We start from the raw sequence: 17,951 nt of genomic DNA on the forward strand, positions 1-17,951 counted from the left end.
GAATGTGGTGATCTGGCCGACGGAGAAATATGAAAGGGAAATTATGCGGCAGCTTAGGAACAAGGATACGTACCGTGTGTTGCCTCAGGATCCCACTCAGATGTTTACTAACAAACTGGCGCAAATCTTGGATCTGGCTGATGGGTCGGATGCTGTCCCTAGAAGGATACTTGATGGACTTGTGCCCAAATTTCCTAGGATTGCCACATTCTATGCCCTGCCCAAGGTGCATAAGGATGCTGTAAACCCGCCTGGGCGACCGATTGTCTCTGGCATAGGGGGTTGTGTGATAATATCTGTAAACTTATAGATTTTTATTTAAAACCTTTGGTTGAGACGCTTCCCTCCTATGTCAGAGACACCACGGATGTATTGAGGAGGGTGGATGGGCTGTCCCTCGAGGCGGGTATGATTCTTGTCACAATTGACATTGAGTCATTGTATACATCCATTAGACATGAGGATGGACTGAGGGCTGCCCGTTTCTTCCTCGAAGGTACCAACTGGGATGGTCATTTAGTTGAATTTATTTTGGAACTGCTTGAGTTTGTTTTAACTCATAACTATTTTGTTTTTAAAGACAGGTTTTATTTGCAGTTACAAGGTACTGCAATGGGCGCGGCATGTGCCCCGTCATATGCAAATCTTTTCCTGGGTTTCTGGGAGAGACATATTTTCCAGGGTGACGGGGCACATGCCGCGGACCCGGTGGTGGGCTGGTTTCGCTACATTGATGATGTTCTCATGATTTGGAGCGGTGGCGAAGCCAGCCTACCCAGTTTTATGCAGGAGTTGAATCACAATGATTTTAATTTGAAATTCACTTATTCTTGGCATAAAACCACTATTGATTTTTTGGATATCACTTTATGTGTTGCCGAGGATGGATCCATCGAGACAGACCTTTTTCGAAAGGATACATCTGTCAACTCATTATTGCATGCATCCTCGGCACACAATTATTCTGTGATTAAGGCCATCCCAGTTGGGCAATTTTTGAGGAATAGACGGGTATGCTCTACGGAAACCCGCTTTGAGAGACAGTCCGCCATCCTATCGGAGCGTTTTCGGGCAAGAGGGTACAGCCGCCGGAGCATCAGGGCAGGGTATGGAAGGGCAAGGTCCACACGTAGAGAGGATTTATTGGCACAGGGGAGGAAGCTTAAAAGAGATGATGGGTCTAGTGTCAGGTTCATATCCACCTCAAATTGTCAGTGGAACCGCATCCGGGAAGTGTTAACTAAGCATTGGTCTGTATTACAGACTGATGCTATTTTGGCCTCACATCTAATGGAATTCCCCCTTATGACTCAACGAAGGGGGAAGAATTTAAAAGATAGTTTGGTGAGGAGCCACTATATAGCTAAGAGTAAGAGTCGAAACTTCCTGGATGTGGGGAGCCCAAGACAGGGTTGTTTTCCATGCGGCTCATGTGTCGCATGTCCGAACATCCTTAGATGTGGGACCTTTAGTACGTCAGATGGGAGCAGGTAATTTAAAATAAGAGAATTCATCTCCTGTAGCACGGAGTGTGTTGTTTATTATGCAACATGTCCCTGCTCCTTGATCTACGTGGGTCTCACATCTAGAGAGTTAAGAATTCAGACGCGCGAACATGTACGTGACATCCTTGCCGCGAAAAAGGCAATGGACGTGGCGGGTCTTAAAACTCTTCCCAGACACTTCCGCAAATATCATGGATCTGACCCTAGAGGCCTGAAAATAAGGGGAATCGAGAGGATACATGGTGGGATCAGGGGTGGCAATACGCCGAAAATTCTCGCACAACGCGAGTGTAGGTGGATTGTCACCCTTGATACCCTAGCCCCGAAGGGGCTTAATGAAAAATTGAGCTTCACCCCGTTTCTCTGATGCTTCCGACCCTGTGCCTGAGAGAGATATATACGAGGTCTTTCTCATGGTCTTGTGGCGTCTGTGCGGCATGGGTGTGTATATACATTTTTTCTATATAAGGGACTGTTAGTCCAACAATCTCTCTCTGTATTATCGAGTCAATTCACCATTTTGTTTTTAACCTGTGTGTTATTAACTGTTTTGTGTTTGTTTTATTGTAGTTTACTTTTAAATATGATCCTGACTCCAGATGACATTTGGACTTAGAGCCTTCCTTCCCCCACGCACTGTAACACATCGTCATTTGTTGAAGATAAGAAGAAGAAAAATAATTCACTTCTATGAAGAATGAGTGGGAATTGGATTGTTACATGTTTAAAGTTATTATCCATTTTCCTCCATATTTTACCTCACTATTCACTATGTTTTACTTTCATTATTTATTTGTATTTTTATTTTTATTTTTCATTTATTAATTTTAGTTCTATATTTATTATTATTTTTATTCTCAATTCTTTATTCACTTCCTGCACCATATTCGCATATTTAATGCACTGTCACTTTATGAGTATATTGGTACGATGCACATTTATGCATACTTTTACTTCAGTCTTGCTTCACCAGACTGAGTTATGTGATTGTAGGATATTTTTCCTGCTCATAATAGCTTAGGCATATGATTTTTCACTTTGTTCTGCACTATGGAGGAGGGTGGGAATGCACGGTCCTATTATTCCTCTGGAGTCTAGTTGTAATATTTTGGTTTTAAATGTATGCCGGTGTGCGCATGTCCGTTACCGTCCGGAGTGAGCGTCTCTCGCTGTGTCCGTCTCTAAGGGCAGGGCGGGTGTCACATGACGTCTAGAGGAGGTTTTCCCCTCACACCCGCCCTGCTGGGACGGCCTCGGCGATGACGTGCCTCGGGCGCTACCGCGCATGCGCCGCTACTCCGGTACTACTTCCGGTCGCGGTAATATTTAAACAGCACGAGACGGGCTCAAAATTAACCCTGCTGAAAAAGCGAAAACGCGAAACGCGCGTCCAGGGGAGCCACACCAGGAGGGGGAACCTCGTTGTAGCCAATCCTATATGGGTAAGCTTGAAAGTTTATATGGCATATTCTGTATGTCAGCATAGTCACTTACGTGAAGGGGATACCGGCGGGACCCTGTGTAGGTTTGTGTATGGGCTATAGCTGTCAGGGATATAGGCACATATGAGGTGTATTACGCATTATTCTTCCCTTGTGGTGCTTTTTGGTAAACCATCACGTCTTTTTTCTGTAACTGCTTGTTTGTGCAGAGTGCTTACAACACTTACTGCAGTATTAACATTGATGTTGTTTTGGATATGATACTTAATAAAATTTATACCTTTTATACATAAAAATATGGTATTATGGATATTTTTGCTCCGTTTTTTGTCTACAAGTATTGTTTGGAGTTATCCAACATTGTTAACGCCTGGTGGGCGTATAGGGAGAGTGTATGAGAGTTTCTCTCCAGTACTATGTAATGTGGTGCTTCACGATTTTGTATTTAAATATTTATGCATTTTGCATATTTGCACATACAAAAATAATGATTCATCCAACTGTAAACTATAACTAATAACAATAAATGTATGTGTAAATCTGCATGGACCAAAAGGACCTAAATAAATTGATAAATAGTAGTAGATGTAATATATAGTCCAAAATGAGATTATAGCTCCTTTATTTTACTCATAAAATGGCTGGAGATCACTATAAAAGGCTATCAGTCATTTTTGACCGAAGAGTACAAGTGTATAAAAAATTGTGGAGCAAAAAGTAAACATAAAAAAAATATATATAAAAATACGCATAGTAAGAACCCCTCAAATGAGGAAAAGTCAATCAACCACAAGTTTCAGAACCGCATCTTGAATTTGTTTAAAAATATTAAAGTTCAAAAACGGTCGTTTGTGACCAAACACAACAGCAGGGTTAATTACTCTACTAATTTGGGTTGGCTCTGAACCCCTCTGTGGAGAAATCTGAGCTGGTGGCAGCGAAGTATGTTCTGGGCTAGGCAGGTGAGCTGGCAGCAACAGAATGGGGTTTTATAAGCTATTGTCTAGCTGCGGCCTGAGCATTTATAATTCCCTCGCTGCAGCGTGCCTGCTAGCCAGTCCACAGTGAAGCGGCCCATCCGGCGACCAATTATCCAAGGTGTAGTTCCCTCACTGACCTGAGAGTAAGAGGGGCTCCGGAGAGCTGCAAGTTCTGAAGCAGAACTGGAAAGCGGGATATACATAAATCCCTGCAGTTCGTGATGTACTGTAGCAGCAGTGGGATAACTAAAATAAGCCCCTGCGGTAAATTGATAGGTCAATAGACTTGTTTGTGTTTTCATCACATTGCAGCGGTGGTGGGATAACTAAGATAAGCCCCCCTGCACATGTGATAACCATGTGCTGGCCAAAGGTCATCCCCGATTCGTGACCAATAGCTTATCCAGATCACAGTTCCAAAGCGTCTCAAGTATCTGACAATGCTCTGCTCTGCTCTCCACCTGACTATGTAAAATGTACCGTATTTACCGGCGTATAAGACGACTTTTTAACCCCTAAAAATTGTCCCAAAGTTTGGGGGTCGTCTTATACACCAGGTACGGCATGTGCAGGGAGCGATCCTGGATGTTCCCAGGGTCTGAAGGAGAGGAAACTCTCCTTCAGACCCTGGGATCCATATTCATGTAAAATATAAAGAATAAAAATAAAAAATATGTATATACTCACCCCTCCGAGAAGCCTGGCTGTCACCGCTGCAAGCGTCTGCCTCCGTTCCTAAGAATTGCAGAGCGTGAAGGACCTTCGATGATGTCACGGTCAGGTGACCGGTCACATGAGCGGTCACGGACTAATCACAGGACTGCGACGTCATCGAGGGTCCTTCATGCTCTGCAATTCTTAGGAATGGAGGCAGACGCTTGCAGCAGTGACAGCCAGACTTCTCGGAGGGGTGAGTATATACATATTTTTTATTTTTATTCTTTTTTTTAACATGAATATGGATCCCAGGGCCTGAAGGAGAGTCTCCTCTCCTTCAGACCCTGGGAACCACACGCCGCATAAGATGACTGGGCGTATAAGATGACCCCCGTCTTATACAGCGGGCATATCCCAAATTCCATATTTTATATGGAAAAGTTGGGGGTCGTCTTATACACCCAGTCGTCTTATACACCAGAAAATATGGGTATGTTAAATTTAAAGATAGACACTAACATCCCAAACTACTTGAACCAGAAAAAAAGGTTTCTGACCACACCCCCAAAACACACCTAGGACAATAAACCTGTACCTATACCCTTTGTCCATACACATCAATCTCTTATTTAAAAAATTCATGAGATCATTCTCAAGCACTCACCACTCATTCAAATCACCAGCTCTCATGTGCACTAGGAGACCCTGAAACATTAAAGACAGCTTAGTCTGAGCACATATAGGCAGCACCAAACCTTAGCCCACTGAACAATTTCTAAGTAGTAGGAGAATGGACGCATTCCCTTGTCTCAGTTGTGTGGCATGATCCAATGTCATTAAATGAAGTGAGGATCTACACCCAGGACAGTTAACTCCAACCTGATAAAGGAATACTTTACATGTGAATCTAACTTTGTAATATATATCATCAGGTGCCACTGTGGGCTTACCTATGTTGGTGAAACAACACAACAACGTAAGGGACCGTATAGCCAGCCACAAATCCCCAATCCACAGTTGCAAGACCTGGTCACCCCTCTGTTTCCATTTTTTCCAACGCTAGACACACGGTATCACAATTATGATTTCAAGTTTTCAGACCATTGCGTGGTGGCAACCACATTAAATTACTCAAAGGGAGGCCTTCTGGATCCACCAACTCCAAAACCTGGCCCCTTTGGGCCTTAACAGAGAACTGGACCTATTGACTTAAATTTTCGCAACCAATGTTCTTGCCTCTCATACAGAATCCTTAAACCATTTGCCACAGGAACCCTTTCCTCTATGTGGCTCCAGTAGTGTTTCTTGCCTGTCACATCTGTGCCTCTTTTCTCTCCCAGCTTCCCTCCTTTTTCTTCCCCGCGCTCATTCCTTGATTGACACTGACTTTGCCTTCCACCCTTTCCCTCACTAATCCCCCACTTCCCTGCCCACATCCCTATCCCTATCAACCTCTTCCCCCCTCCCTTTCATCTTCTCCCTCTAGTCCAGGTCCTCACACCACATATCCTCATATTCACACCCTTAAACATATAACTCTACCACCATCTCCCCACTTTTATTTCCTATTCCCTCCTTCTCCCCTATATAGATGCACACCGATGCTACACATCTGCAACCTCTTTAAATCATGCATATTCCCTTCCCTTAGCACACCATAGGGCCAACAGGATGAATAGTACAGTGTCACTTTTTCCCATGACAACTAGTCATATGATGCATGATGCGGTATCACATGACACTGACGTCACATATACTCTGACCCCATGATGCACTATCCCCACATTATTTTGATGTCCCTTATGCCCCATCCCAGTATCAGTATCTAGTTAACCTTTGTCTGTCATTCACACACTTTCTGCCTCGATCTGTGATTGACAGATAATGCATTGCTGAAAATGAATAGACAATTGTAAAAAAAATCATAAGCTCGTGTTCAAGAAACACAGAAATATCACAGGTCATAATTTTTATCTTCCAAGGCTGTGGCCTGGCAATAAAATACAATGGCATAAAAACAAACAGAACAAGAAAACCGCAATTTTGAAAGAATTATTTTTAAATATAATAAACATTGAAAAAAGTTAATTGTGAGCAGACCTTTGGTTTAGGCTTCATTCAGACATCCGATTCTTGCTTACAAGTGTTATCCATGATCTTCATGGACAGCACTCATACTTCTTATAGTCTATGGGGCCTTTTACATATCTGTGATTTTGGGTCCATTCACATGATGAACATCATGAAGATATGTCTGATTTTGATTCAAGGGATTGGTCAAAATTGGCAATGCACGTTTATCGGTACGTGAAAAAACTGTACCCGGATGTCTTCCGAGTGATGTTCGATTCTCATGGACTGTCAAAAAGGAGAAACAAAATGGATGACAATTGGACCACACTCTGTTCAAGTTCTGATCAAAATAATCAGTCTGTTTTTTCATGTGTGAGAAAATCGGACGTCTGCATAAGGTCTAATATTTTAATGCTGGGTTCCCTGTCTACCTTACCAATGACTTGGGAAGATCCCAGTGGTTATGCCAATTTCGAAGGTCATATCTCACAGCTTATCTAAAGAACATCTTCATGCTCTTGTGCTAATCTTTTCACATAACTAATATACACAGCAAATGCAGTATTAATGTACATGATAAAGGGAGAGTTGAGCAAGGAAGATTTCATCTCCCTAATAAAATTGTCCTTGAAAAAAATATTAAAATGGTGAGAGGTTTAAATGACCATGTTGTCCCAAGTATTGATTGAAATGCTACAGAAACTTGCAAAATTGATGTTTGTCACTCTGGTCTTACCTATACCCTTTTGGATAGCTATTAATTGACCAGATATCAATAATTTTAAATAGTCATCTTTGCCGTAAGCAATATGTCCAAAACATCCAGTGCCCTTTTAAAAAGGATGCCAGTTAATTGAACTGACAATATTGTAATTTATTTTATATGCTTCTCGAGTGTATTTTTTAGCTTTATGGTTCATTGATTACAAAGTGTTATTGTTATTTGATGCCGCTTAGCTAAATAGATGAAGTTCTATAGATCTATAGATCACACAGATCTGCCCATAAGTTCTTTTATTAAAATTACTTAGGATTAAATTGTAGAAAAATTCTTTGTGAGCATGAACTTTACGAGTATATAATGAAAGCCATTGAAATGTTATTTGTTTATGCCCTTTAATTTCCACTTAAAATCTTGCTGACAGTATCATTTTAATATCTAACTCCTTTTTTATTGTGTAGTAGAACTGTCTTAGTGTCTTTGTTTTTTTCTTTGGTTCCAGTTTTCGGAAATTCTTTTTTGCATTGTTGATTGCTATATAAATGAGAGAGGCTGAAGTAGTATCGTAAGTTAAAAGAATCACAGACAATATATTCTATACACTGTATATACATAATTTCCGAATACAAGACAATATGCGCCTATATAATTTATATAATACTGCGTCTCTTAGCAAAGATTTCTCTAGTGGTGGCCACCAAAATACCACTAAAATCTTGGTACAAAATAATCACACATGAATTATCTATGACAACATCATGCAGAGGTTGAAACTGTGAGACAGTACCGCCTCTGCCTATAGTGTTTTGTGGCCACCTCACAACTCTAAAACCTTACATCTCATATACACTCCTCAAAAAAATAAAAGGGACACTAAAACACCACCTCCTAGATATCACTGAATTAAATATTCCAGTTGCAAATTTTTATTCATTGCATAGTGGAATGTGTTCAGAACAATATAACATAACAATTATATCAATATAAATCAGAATGAATATTTCATGGAGGTCTGGATTTGGAATGATATTCAAAATCAAAGTGGAAAATCAAATTACAGGCTGATCCTACTTCAGTGGAAATGCCTTATGACAAGGAAAAGATGCTCAGTATTGTGTGCGGCCTCCACGTGCCTGTATATCCTCCCTACTGTACATCACCTGGGCATGCTCCTAATGAGGAGGCGGATGGTCTTCTGAGGGATCTCCTCCCAGACCTGGACTAAAGCATCAGCCAACTCCTGGACAGTCTGTGGTGCAATGTGACGTTGGTGGACGGACAGACATGATGTCCCAGAAAACTGCTGACATACTCCAGCCACATGAGGTCTGGCATTGTCCTGCATTAGGAGGAACCCAGGGCCAACCATACCAGCATATGGTCTCACAAGGGGTCTGAGGATCTCATCTCGGTACCTAATGGCAGTCAGGCTACCTCTGGGGAGCACATGGAGGGCTGTGCGGCTCTCCAAAGAAATGCCACCCCACACCATTACTGACCCACTGCCAAACTGGTAATGCTGAAGAATGCCAATCCTGGTGTTCTGTGGCAAATGCCAAGCGTCCTGAATTGTGTTGGGCTGTGAGCACAACTCCCATCTGTGAATGTCAGGCACTCAGAATATCCTCATGGAGTTGGTTTCTAACTGTTTGTGCTGAGACATGCACATTTGTGGCCTGCTAGAGGTCATTTTGCAGGGCTCTGGCAGTGCTCCTCCTGTCCCTCCTTGAACAAAGGCAGAGGTAGCGGTCCTGCTGCTGGGTTGATGCCCTCCTACAACCCACTCCATGCCTCCTGGTGTACTGGCCTGTCTCCTGGTAGTGCCTCCAGCCTCTGGACACTACGCTGACAGACACAGCAAACCTTCTTGCCACAGCTCGCATTGATGTGCCATCCTGGATGAGCTTCACTACTTGAGCCACTTGTGTGTGTTGTAAAGTCCGTCTCATGCTACCACGAGTGTGAAAGCACAACCAACATTCAAAAGTGACCAAAACATCAGTCAGAAAGCAATTGGTACTGAGATGTGGTCTGTGGTCCCCACCTGCAAGACCACTGCTTTATTGAGGGTGTCTTGATAATTGCCAATAATTTTCATCTGTTGTCTATTCCATTTGCACAACAGCATGTGAAATTGATTGTCAATCAGTGTTGCTTCCTAAGTGGACAGTTTGATTTCACAGAAGTTTGACTTACTTGGTTATATTCTGTTGTTTAAGTGGTCCCTTTATTTTTTTGAGCAGTGTATTATTAATGAAATGTTATTTATTTGTTTATTTTATTACTTATATCATGCCGTCATATTCCACTGCACTTTACAGGCATTATTACTGTTCTCTATGGGGACTCACATTTTAAATATCCTACCAGTATGCTGGATCAGTAGTTATCACTGTTGCTTTGCAGCAACAGAGTCCTGGGTTCAATTCCCGACAAGGACAATATCTGTATGGAGTTTGTATGTTTCGTGTTTATATGGGTTTCCTTTTGGTTTTCTGGCTTCCTCCCACACTCCAAAGACATTCTGATTGGAAATTTAGAGAAATTTAGAAATTTAGAGAAGCTAGTCACTTAAAAAGTCTTCTCCATGTGGAGACAATGTGATGATGTTTTGTGAATAGTTTTTGCTCCATGGCATTCTGTTGGGTGGAGCCATATAGGGAGAGTTGGTCAAAGTGAACACATACTAGGGTGAATTATCTCTCTTGAGTGGCATCTAATAGCCAGGGTTGGATCTAAAGGTTATTGAAGCAAAGGAAGAAGTTATAGGAATACAGAACTCTAGTGAGAAGCGTGGTAGAGGCAGTGTTCTGAACCACGTCAGACACCTGAAGAAGTGTAATGCCAGCTGTGAGGGGAAATTATGTAGAAGTTAGCCCCCAGGAAAACTAGAAAAATTGTATGAAGCTGTGACAGAAGATTGCTACTATGTGAATACTCATTGACACATTGTGGATACTGAATCTTCTTTGCGAAAGTGTAATAGACAGATAGTAACCAGATCAGTGTATATGGAGTTGATCTGGTGTAAACAACATAAGCGAGTTGTGTCACCTTCACAATATATTAATATTTTAATATTCCTTGTAATAGAGAGCTAGGACAATCAGTAGGGACACACATCAGAACCATAAAGCTCTTATATTCGACCACAAAGTAAAGCAATAGTTTGAATAATTGGTGGCAGATATACTATGTCATTGGAAATTCATCCTATACCAACTCAATTCCTAAAATACCCGTTGTCTTTGTATTTTGTTTATTTCAGTCAGACCATAATGAACTATTCAAGTCGATTTTATATCAGAAGAATAAAGAACACAAGAGGTGCTGCTATGGATTATTATTACATTGTCTATGACTCGCCAACTTATGTATACATCATCATCAGCACTGCAGCCGTAGCCACGCTTACGTGACTTTCACTGCTAAGCACAATGGATATAAGTAAATCTTGTGCAAGCTGAGTTTTAGCTGAAATGGTTACAGACAACTACAGCCAGTAACAGAGAAACCAAGATACCTAGATGTTAAAGTTAGTTTATGTCTAGCATTATGACTAGTGTTGAGCATTCCGATACCGCAAGTATCGGGTATTGGCCGATACTTGCGGTATCGGAATTCCGATACCGAGTTCCGATATTTTTGTGGTATCGGAATCGGAAGTTCCCAGTGTATGGTTCCCAGGGTCTGGAGGAGAGGAGACTCTCCTTCAGGCCCTGGGAACCATATTCATGTAAAAAATAAAGAATTAATATAAAAAATATGGATATACTCACCTGTCCGGCGGCCCCTGGACCTTTTTTGTATAGTCATAATAGGGTAATTCACCCCAGTTGATTCCCCCCTCTGACTGCAGCATGAGGTGTCAGTCTCTGACTGTCCAAGATTTTTGAGCTTTAGCCTGACCAGAAAAGCAACAGAAACTTTTAATAACTTGTCTTACAGGAATCAGAGATATTACTCTACAGTTTGCAGAGCATTACTAGAGAGGTATGACATCATGCCTGTAACCTACTGGAGGAAGTTTTGGGAGATTGACAAACATGGTGCACAAACGCATCGGGAGATTGCCAACCCATTATGTACAGCATGCACTCTGTGGATAGAAGGATTGGGGGCTTGGGAAGCAGAATTTGTCTTGGATATGTTCCTGCTGGAACAAATTATTTAAAATCTCCCAGGTAACTGGGAAAAGGTGACAGATAGAAAACCACTCAGTCTGGATGGGACTGCAAGATTGTCTATTGATTGGTCTGTCAATCAACCCGGGCTACCCGGAAGAACAGCATAGCCCCAGCGAGTCGGGAACAGGTGCTTACAGAGAGGCCAGTGAGACTTATGGAACAGCAAGATGAGGAACTGAGGAAGATTTTGGACTTCACAAAGAGGCAGAGGTTTCCCAAGCCTCCAAGCATGGCCTGCGTAAGGTTAAGTTGTCATAACTATGGACACATGAGACGATATGCCAGGGACTGCAGTGAACATTGTACCCCACATCATCTGCATCTCCAGCCATAGAATATTGTGCTGTAATGGGGCTGGAATGCTAGGGGATATATGATCCCACTACCCCAAATGGAAGAGGAAGAGGCATATGTGGTGCAAAGACAAGTGTCACATACTAGGTGGGACACCTCAGAGACAATGAACCAGCATCTACAGCCAGTCTGGGTAAAAGGCGTGGAGTCTACCTGGCCATGTGATTCCGGAGCCTCAGTCACATTGATCAAAGAACATCTAGCATTGAACCAAATATTGTTCCCGTCAGTCATATGTAAGTCAACATAACTGGAGGATAATCTCTGAACACTTGGAGGGTCGCCTACATTTAGATGGGGTCACAGTCATGGAATGGCAGATGGAGGAGTAATGCAGCATCTACCAGTAGATGTGTTGCTGGGAAACCACCCAGGAGCAAGATTGGTGTGCAATTAGCCCAATGTTGTAATGCAAAACCAAGGTCCAGTTCCCACTGTGTCAGCCGAGTGGGAACAGAGCGATCTCAACATGCTGACTAAAACCCCTGCAAGTATTGAGTAATGCACAAAATACAATGTCTGTTACCATGAAGCAAAGTAACCTGGGTGAGGTAAATTACATCAGGAAGGAGTCCCAGGGACTTTGGGACACTGGGTCTTTCATCATCCTGTTCAGCACAAATATTGTTCCCTCAGAACACCATTTACCAAGCCGCTAGGTGACCATCCCCTTGGCTAGGGGTCAGTGCTCTGGGGATGGGTGCATTTATGTGGACAATTTACCAGCCAATGTATGAGAGAGGGAGCTGGAGGAGTTGTTCCATCCATAAAGGCAGATCTGTACCATCGAGCTGAAGAATTGCAGTGGGAGTGGAGCTACACTATTCACCTTTATCAGCCTGTCAGGATTTGCGTAATGCAGATGACACTATGGATAGATGCACTGGATATGATTTCAGTTTTTGTTGGTCACGTGTGGTGTTTCCCAGGTCAAAACGGGGATCAGAGGATGGATATGGAGGACTGCTCGGGAGGAACAGACCTCCATCCTGGCATACTGAATACAGAGCCCTCCTCTCAAGGCTTCCCCCATTAGGAAGTTGGCAGAATCAGAAAGATCATATGAGAGAAGCTGGGATTCCTGTTCTGCTGATGTACACAAGGATGGAATGGAAATAGTGGAGTTTATTCTCAAGAAAGACTTGCTTTAAGGATACTAGATGATACAAAGTTTTGTTCTCATGAAGGTGAAATCTCTTGCATCCATGTCTGTGGTGAAAGAAATGCTGATGGACTGTCCTTGACAAGCGGAGAAGGATGATTGGTAGCTTAACATGTCTGGCTAATGAAGAAGGAGGAGGAATGTGACAACACAGCGTTTATTCTTAATTATGTCAGACATATTGTTCATGAGCCATTGTTCATATGAGCCTGTACGTTGACTCTTGTTGTATATTAATCTGTGGAATGCCTACTGATTATGTCTTGCATCATCACCCTGTAATTTACTAGTCTATACACGTTGAAGGACAAAAATGCAGGTTAATTGAACAATCAAACAATGCGGGATTACCTCCCCCCAACCTTCACCCCAATCCTATAGGAGTAAGAGCTGTGGGATTTAAAAAAGAGGCTTCCTCTATCTACAGAGGGATTCTACTGGAACAGCCCAAGGAACCATGACTCCATCTAGTGGAACACAGATCTGCTCCACTGCCCATCACTGAACCTATGAAGACATTTGGAGAAGTCAAGTTGGGGCACACAGGTTACCTGGCTACATACGTCTCTGTGCTCAGTCAGCTTTCAAGCTTGCCACTACTTTCTCACTGTGGATGCCCACCAAAATCAGAGTGTTTCAAGTTGGGGTAGTTGGTCCTGGATAACCCAAAGTCACAGAGGTTCTAATCCCAGCAAGCCAGCAGAAGGGGAAGACTATGTCATTTGCACCATCTTGTGTACTTACTTGGACTGATTTACCATATATGTTGTTGCCGGCTGGAGCTGGATGCATGTTCTACGGTAGTGGTATCCGTTGTCCAGAGGAGCATGGGCTGTGACTGCAGACTATACCGGCGAGATATACAAAAGCTGTGGGCAACCCAAAAGTTGGGAGACAGTGGGTATTGTCTTGTACGGGGAAGTGGAACTAAAAAATAGTTGCATCGTTAACCTGCCTAGGTGATTATTGCAACCCACACCCTCAGATCTTCAAACAGAGTGTTTGAATTTGTAGAGGCCTGCAAATGTTTGCAACTTAGGCTGTAAGTCAATCCTCTGGTGATCAATCTGCTCATCACTAACAGCTATAATGCAAATTTTGATGTTTTGTCATTTTCAGTGCTCTTTGACTTCTTCAATCAGCAGATCAGTGTAAATTCCAAAAGGTGGACCCTCACCAATGTAACGTTTGTGACCCAAATGAAAGATTGGTGGTCAATAATAATATAATGGAAAATTCTTAACAACCAAAGGAATCCATGAATTTTGGTAAATTTTAAACACATTTGATTCCTTTAGAATTGATTTGCTCATTTAGAAGTCCCAATAAATTTTGCTATATATTCCATGTATAGCTCTGATGAAACCGTGCAAGATCAGAAGATTAAATCGAGGAATTCTTCAAGTCAATCAAATTCTATAGACACTATTCTACAGACCTGTACCAAATGGAAAGTGCTTTAAACAGTATAAAGGAATATACATGTCTACTTAAATCTTCTTGATATGCATATTATTATTAATAATGTTTTCCATACTTTCCAGACAAATAGTATTTTTTCCTTTTTTGAAAAATCTAATCATATACATGTCACCCTATACCAGAAATTCATATCTCATTATCAATTTGCAGAACATTAATATAAAAGACTTGACAAGCCCATAACAGAGAATTGTGCAATGGTAATGAGGAGAATCACTTTGGAGTTATGGATCTATAAACATGTTAAGCAGTGGATGGGGTATATTACAGTACCAGAAAAAGTAATTAACCATAGTACATTTAACCAACTTAGAAGATTAGAGCATCAATCAAAAATGTAATAAATGTTCAAATGTAATGGATATTATCAACAGGCTTGTGCTAAAACTATGTTTAAGTACATGTCCATTTAAGTCATAGTGTATGGAGATTATTTAGTACAAATGTTATTAATAAAACTCAAGAATGGCTGTTTCATCTGTTGTCACATGGGAAAATGAAAATATTTTTGACTAGTGAATCTAAGAGGTAAATTTACAGATATTTGTTTTGTTATTTCACCCAAAACAAAACTTAATATAAGTTAAATGGGCTTTGGACTGTGGGAGCCCGACTTATTGCATCCAGGTTATCAGTTGTTTTAACAGTTGAACATTATAATGTGTCTGTGAATAATACTGCAAACTCTATCCCATTCACATGTAAGAAGGAAGGTTGCAGTGCCATTTATGCCTATTACAAAATATATGGAGCTTTGCTCCACTGTACCTTCAAGTAACTCATGTGTGGGGATGTTGTAAACCATTTTACCTTCAATGTGTGTGTGTGTCCAAAAATGATAGCTAAAACATTAGAGCCATTGGAAAGAAGGGACAAAAAACTTACATCATCTAGCATAGCTAAAGGGGCATAGATGTGGTTAACCGGAATGGCCGCCACTCTTTACAGTTGGACTCTAAGGTGGAAAAAGAAGACTTGGTCTTGCTGCACTACCTCTCCCCATTCTGTATCCCACAGGTAGATTAAGGTTTGCGGCCTACAGAGCAGCAGGTGAATGAACACCCAGCAGAGCAAGATGATGATGTCTTTGTGCTGGGAGATTGATATTTGGTGCGCGCCTCAGTATGATACCACCACGCTGGACTTGCTAAGATCCAGGGATAGGCAAATATATGATGTTTTTTTTTCATTTTAATAGTATTTATAGGTTGACTGTTGAGCACCAAACAGTGTGGAAACTACTGTGGAAGCCATCATATAGTGTGGGGCTACTTTGGGGTGCCATTAAGCAGTTTAGAGAATACTGTGGAGGACAGGGTCATATTTGACACTAGGTACCCAAGGGCAGGTGCCTAGTATGGAAAGTGCCATCTTCATTGGAGGGGAGGGAAGGGTGGCACACCATTGGCACACCAATCAGCTCCCTACTTTGACAAAGAAGATAACTCCTAGAGGTGGAGGACCTGTGATGATGTCATGCCCATGCACTCTTATGAGAGGACTCATGCTTCAGATAGCAAGTGACATGTTTTCCTGGGCAGGAAACAACAGAAGAGGCACTGGTGACAGTTAATTAGGAAAAAGGGGTAAATAGGGTACAGACTACATATACATGTACATATAGAAGTACAGGCTGTATGTTGGGGTACTTATTAGGATGCAAGCTATTTGTTGAAGTACATAAAGGGGTGCAGGCTATATGTGGGGTACATATGGGTGTAATATGGGTGTACAGGCTACATGTGAGTGTATATATGTGGGTGTAGGGGTACATATGGGGGTGCAAACTAGATGTGGTGGTACATATGGAAGGGCAGGCTACATGTGAGAATACATACTGTATAGAGTACAGGCTACATGTGGGAAAATTTATGGGGGTGCAGGCAACCTGTAGAGGCACATATGAACGGTGCATATTACATGTGAGGCTACATTCTGTATAGGTGTGCAGGCAATATTTGGGGTACATATGAGGGTGCAGGCTATCTGTGGGATACATATGGGAGGGCAGGCTATCTGTGGGAGTATATATGAGGGTGCAAGCTGTCTGTGGGACTGCATATGGGGGTGCAGGCTATATGTGGGGATATATATGGTGGGTACAGGTTACATGTAGGGGTAAATATGGGGGATGCAGCATACATACAGGGTGCATATGGGAGATGCAAGCTATATGTGTGGGTACAGATGGAGGTGCAGGCTGTTAGGACTGGCGGAACACACCGAGTAAATAATGAGATGATATTAGGTGCGTTCTCAGTCCGGGGTCCACCGTGCAGGAGAGAACCTGTTGCTGGCACATGGCGGCACTGTATGGCAGTGGAAACAAATTTTGTTATGTCACAGAGCCATAGTACCGCACCAACAGCGCAAGCAAGAAGTAACAGAACCCAATTCCAAGACTCAGGATTGGGTTCGTCTAGACCACTTGCGCTCGACACCGCAACTGGGTGTCAGAATAAACAAAAGTAATTTGAAGCACAAGAGTGCGAGCAGTGCCGCACTGGCGGATGCCACTAACCACCCAGACTTAGGTTGGAAAGCGCTTTAATAATGCACGGCGCTGCACTGGCAGTCACAGCAATAGACGCTGTAACATATGTTTAATGCTGATAGCTCAGCCGGGCGCTAGATAGCATACATCCACCTTTTGCAAACAGTCATACACAAGGGAGGGGATGTTTAAAGAATGACTTGCACTCATCAACACACACATGTTTTCAAATGTACAATAGCGCATGGCCGTGCGGCCATGCGAACCTTTTATAGCTGCAGCAAGTACAGGACCTTCCCAGAAGAACCAATGGGAGGCTGCCACAGAAGTTGAGCACCTTTAGGACCTTCCTAGAGGACGAATGGGATTTGCTGCAGTATCTAAGCATGTGACCCTTGATCTCAAATGAGTGATCTTGCCCTGGGCATGCTCAGAAGGGAAGAAGCAGGACTTAGTCCAAAAAACGTCTGCTTGCCGCTGCCCAGTACTGGCTACAATGGTAGAAGCTGGAAAGGCAGCAGTAACCCTTTGCACAGTCAGACGGAGCAAGACGTAGGGACCGACGTCTCTGCTGAGCAGCCTCCACTGTGGCAGGAGAAGAATGGGAGACCACAGCGGAGATGGACCGAGATTCCCCCTGTGCAGAGGCGGGAACTCGACCCCTAACACATGGTACATATGTTGGTGCAAGCTACATATGGGAGTGCAGGCTACACAAGGGAGTACATATGGGGTGAGGGGACAAAAGGGGGTGTAGGCTACATGTGTGGGTACATGTAGTGTGCAGGCTATATATAGGGTGCAGGCTACATGTGGTTGTATATATAGGGAGTGCAGGCTACATGTGGAGTACATACTTTTTTGTATTTTTATCTGCACTACCATGTGTGCATA

This window comes from Ranitomeya variabilis, chromosome 2 (genome assembly GCF_051348905.1).
Source record: "Ranitomeya variabilis isolate aRanVar5 chromosome 2, aRanVar5.hap1, whole genome shotgun sequence".
NCBI lineage: Eukaryota > Metazoa > Chordata > Amphibia > Anura > Dendrobatidae > Ranitomeya > Ranitomeya variabilis.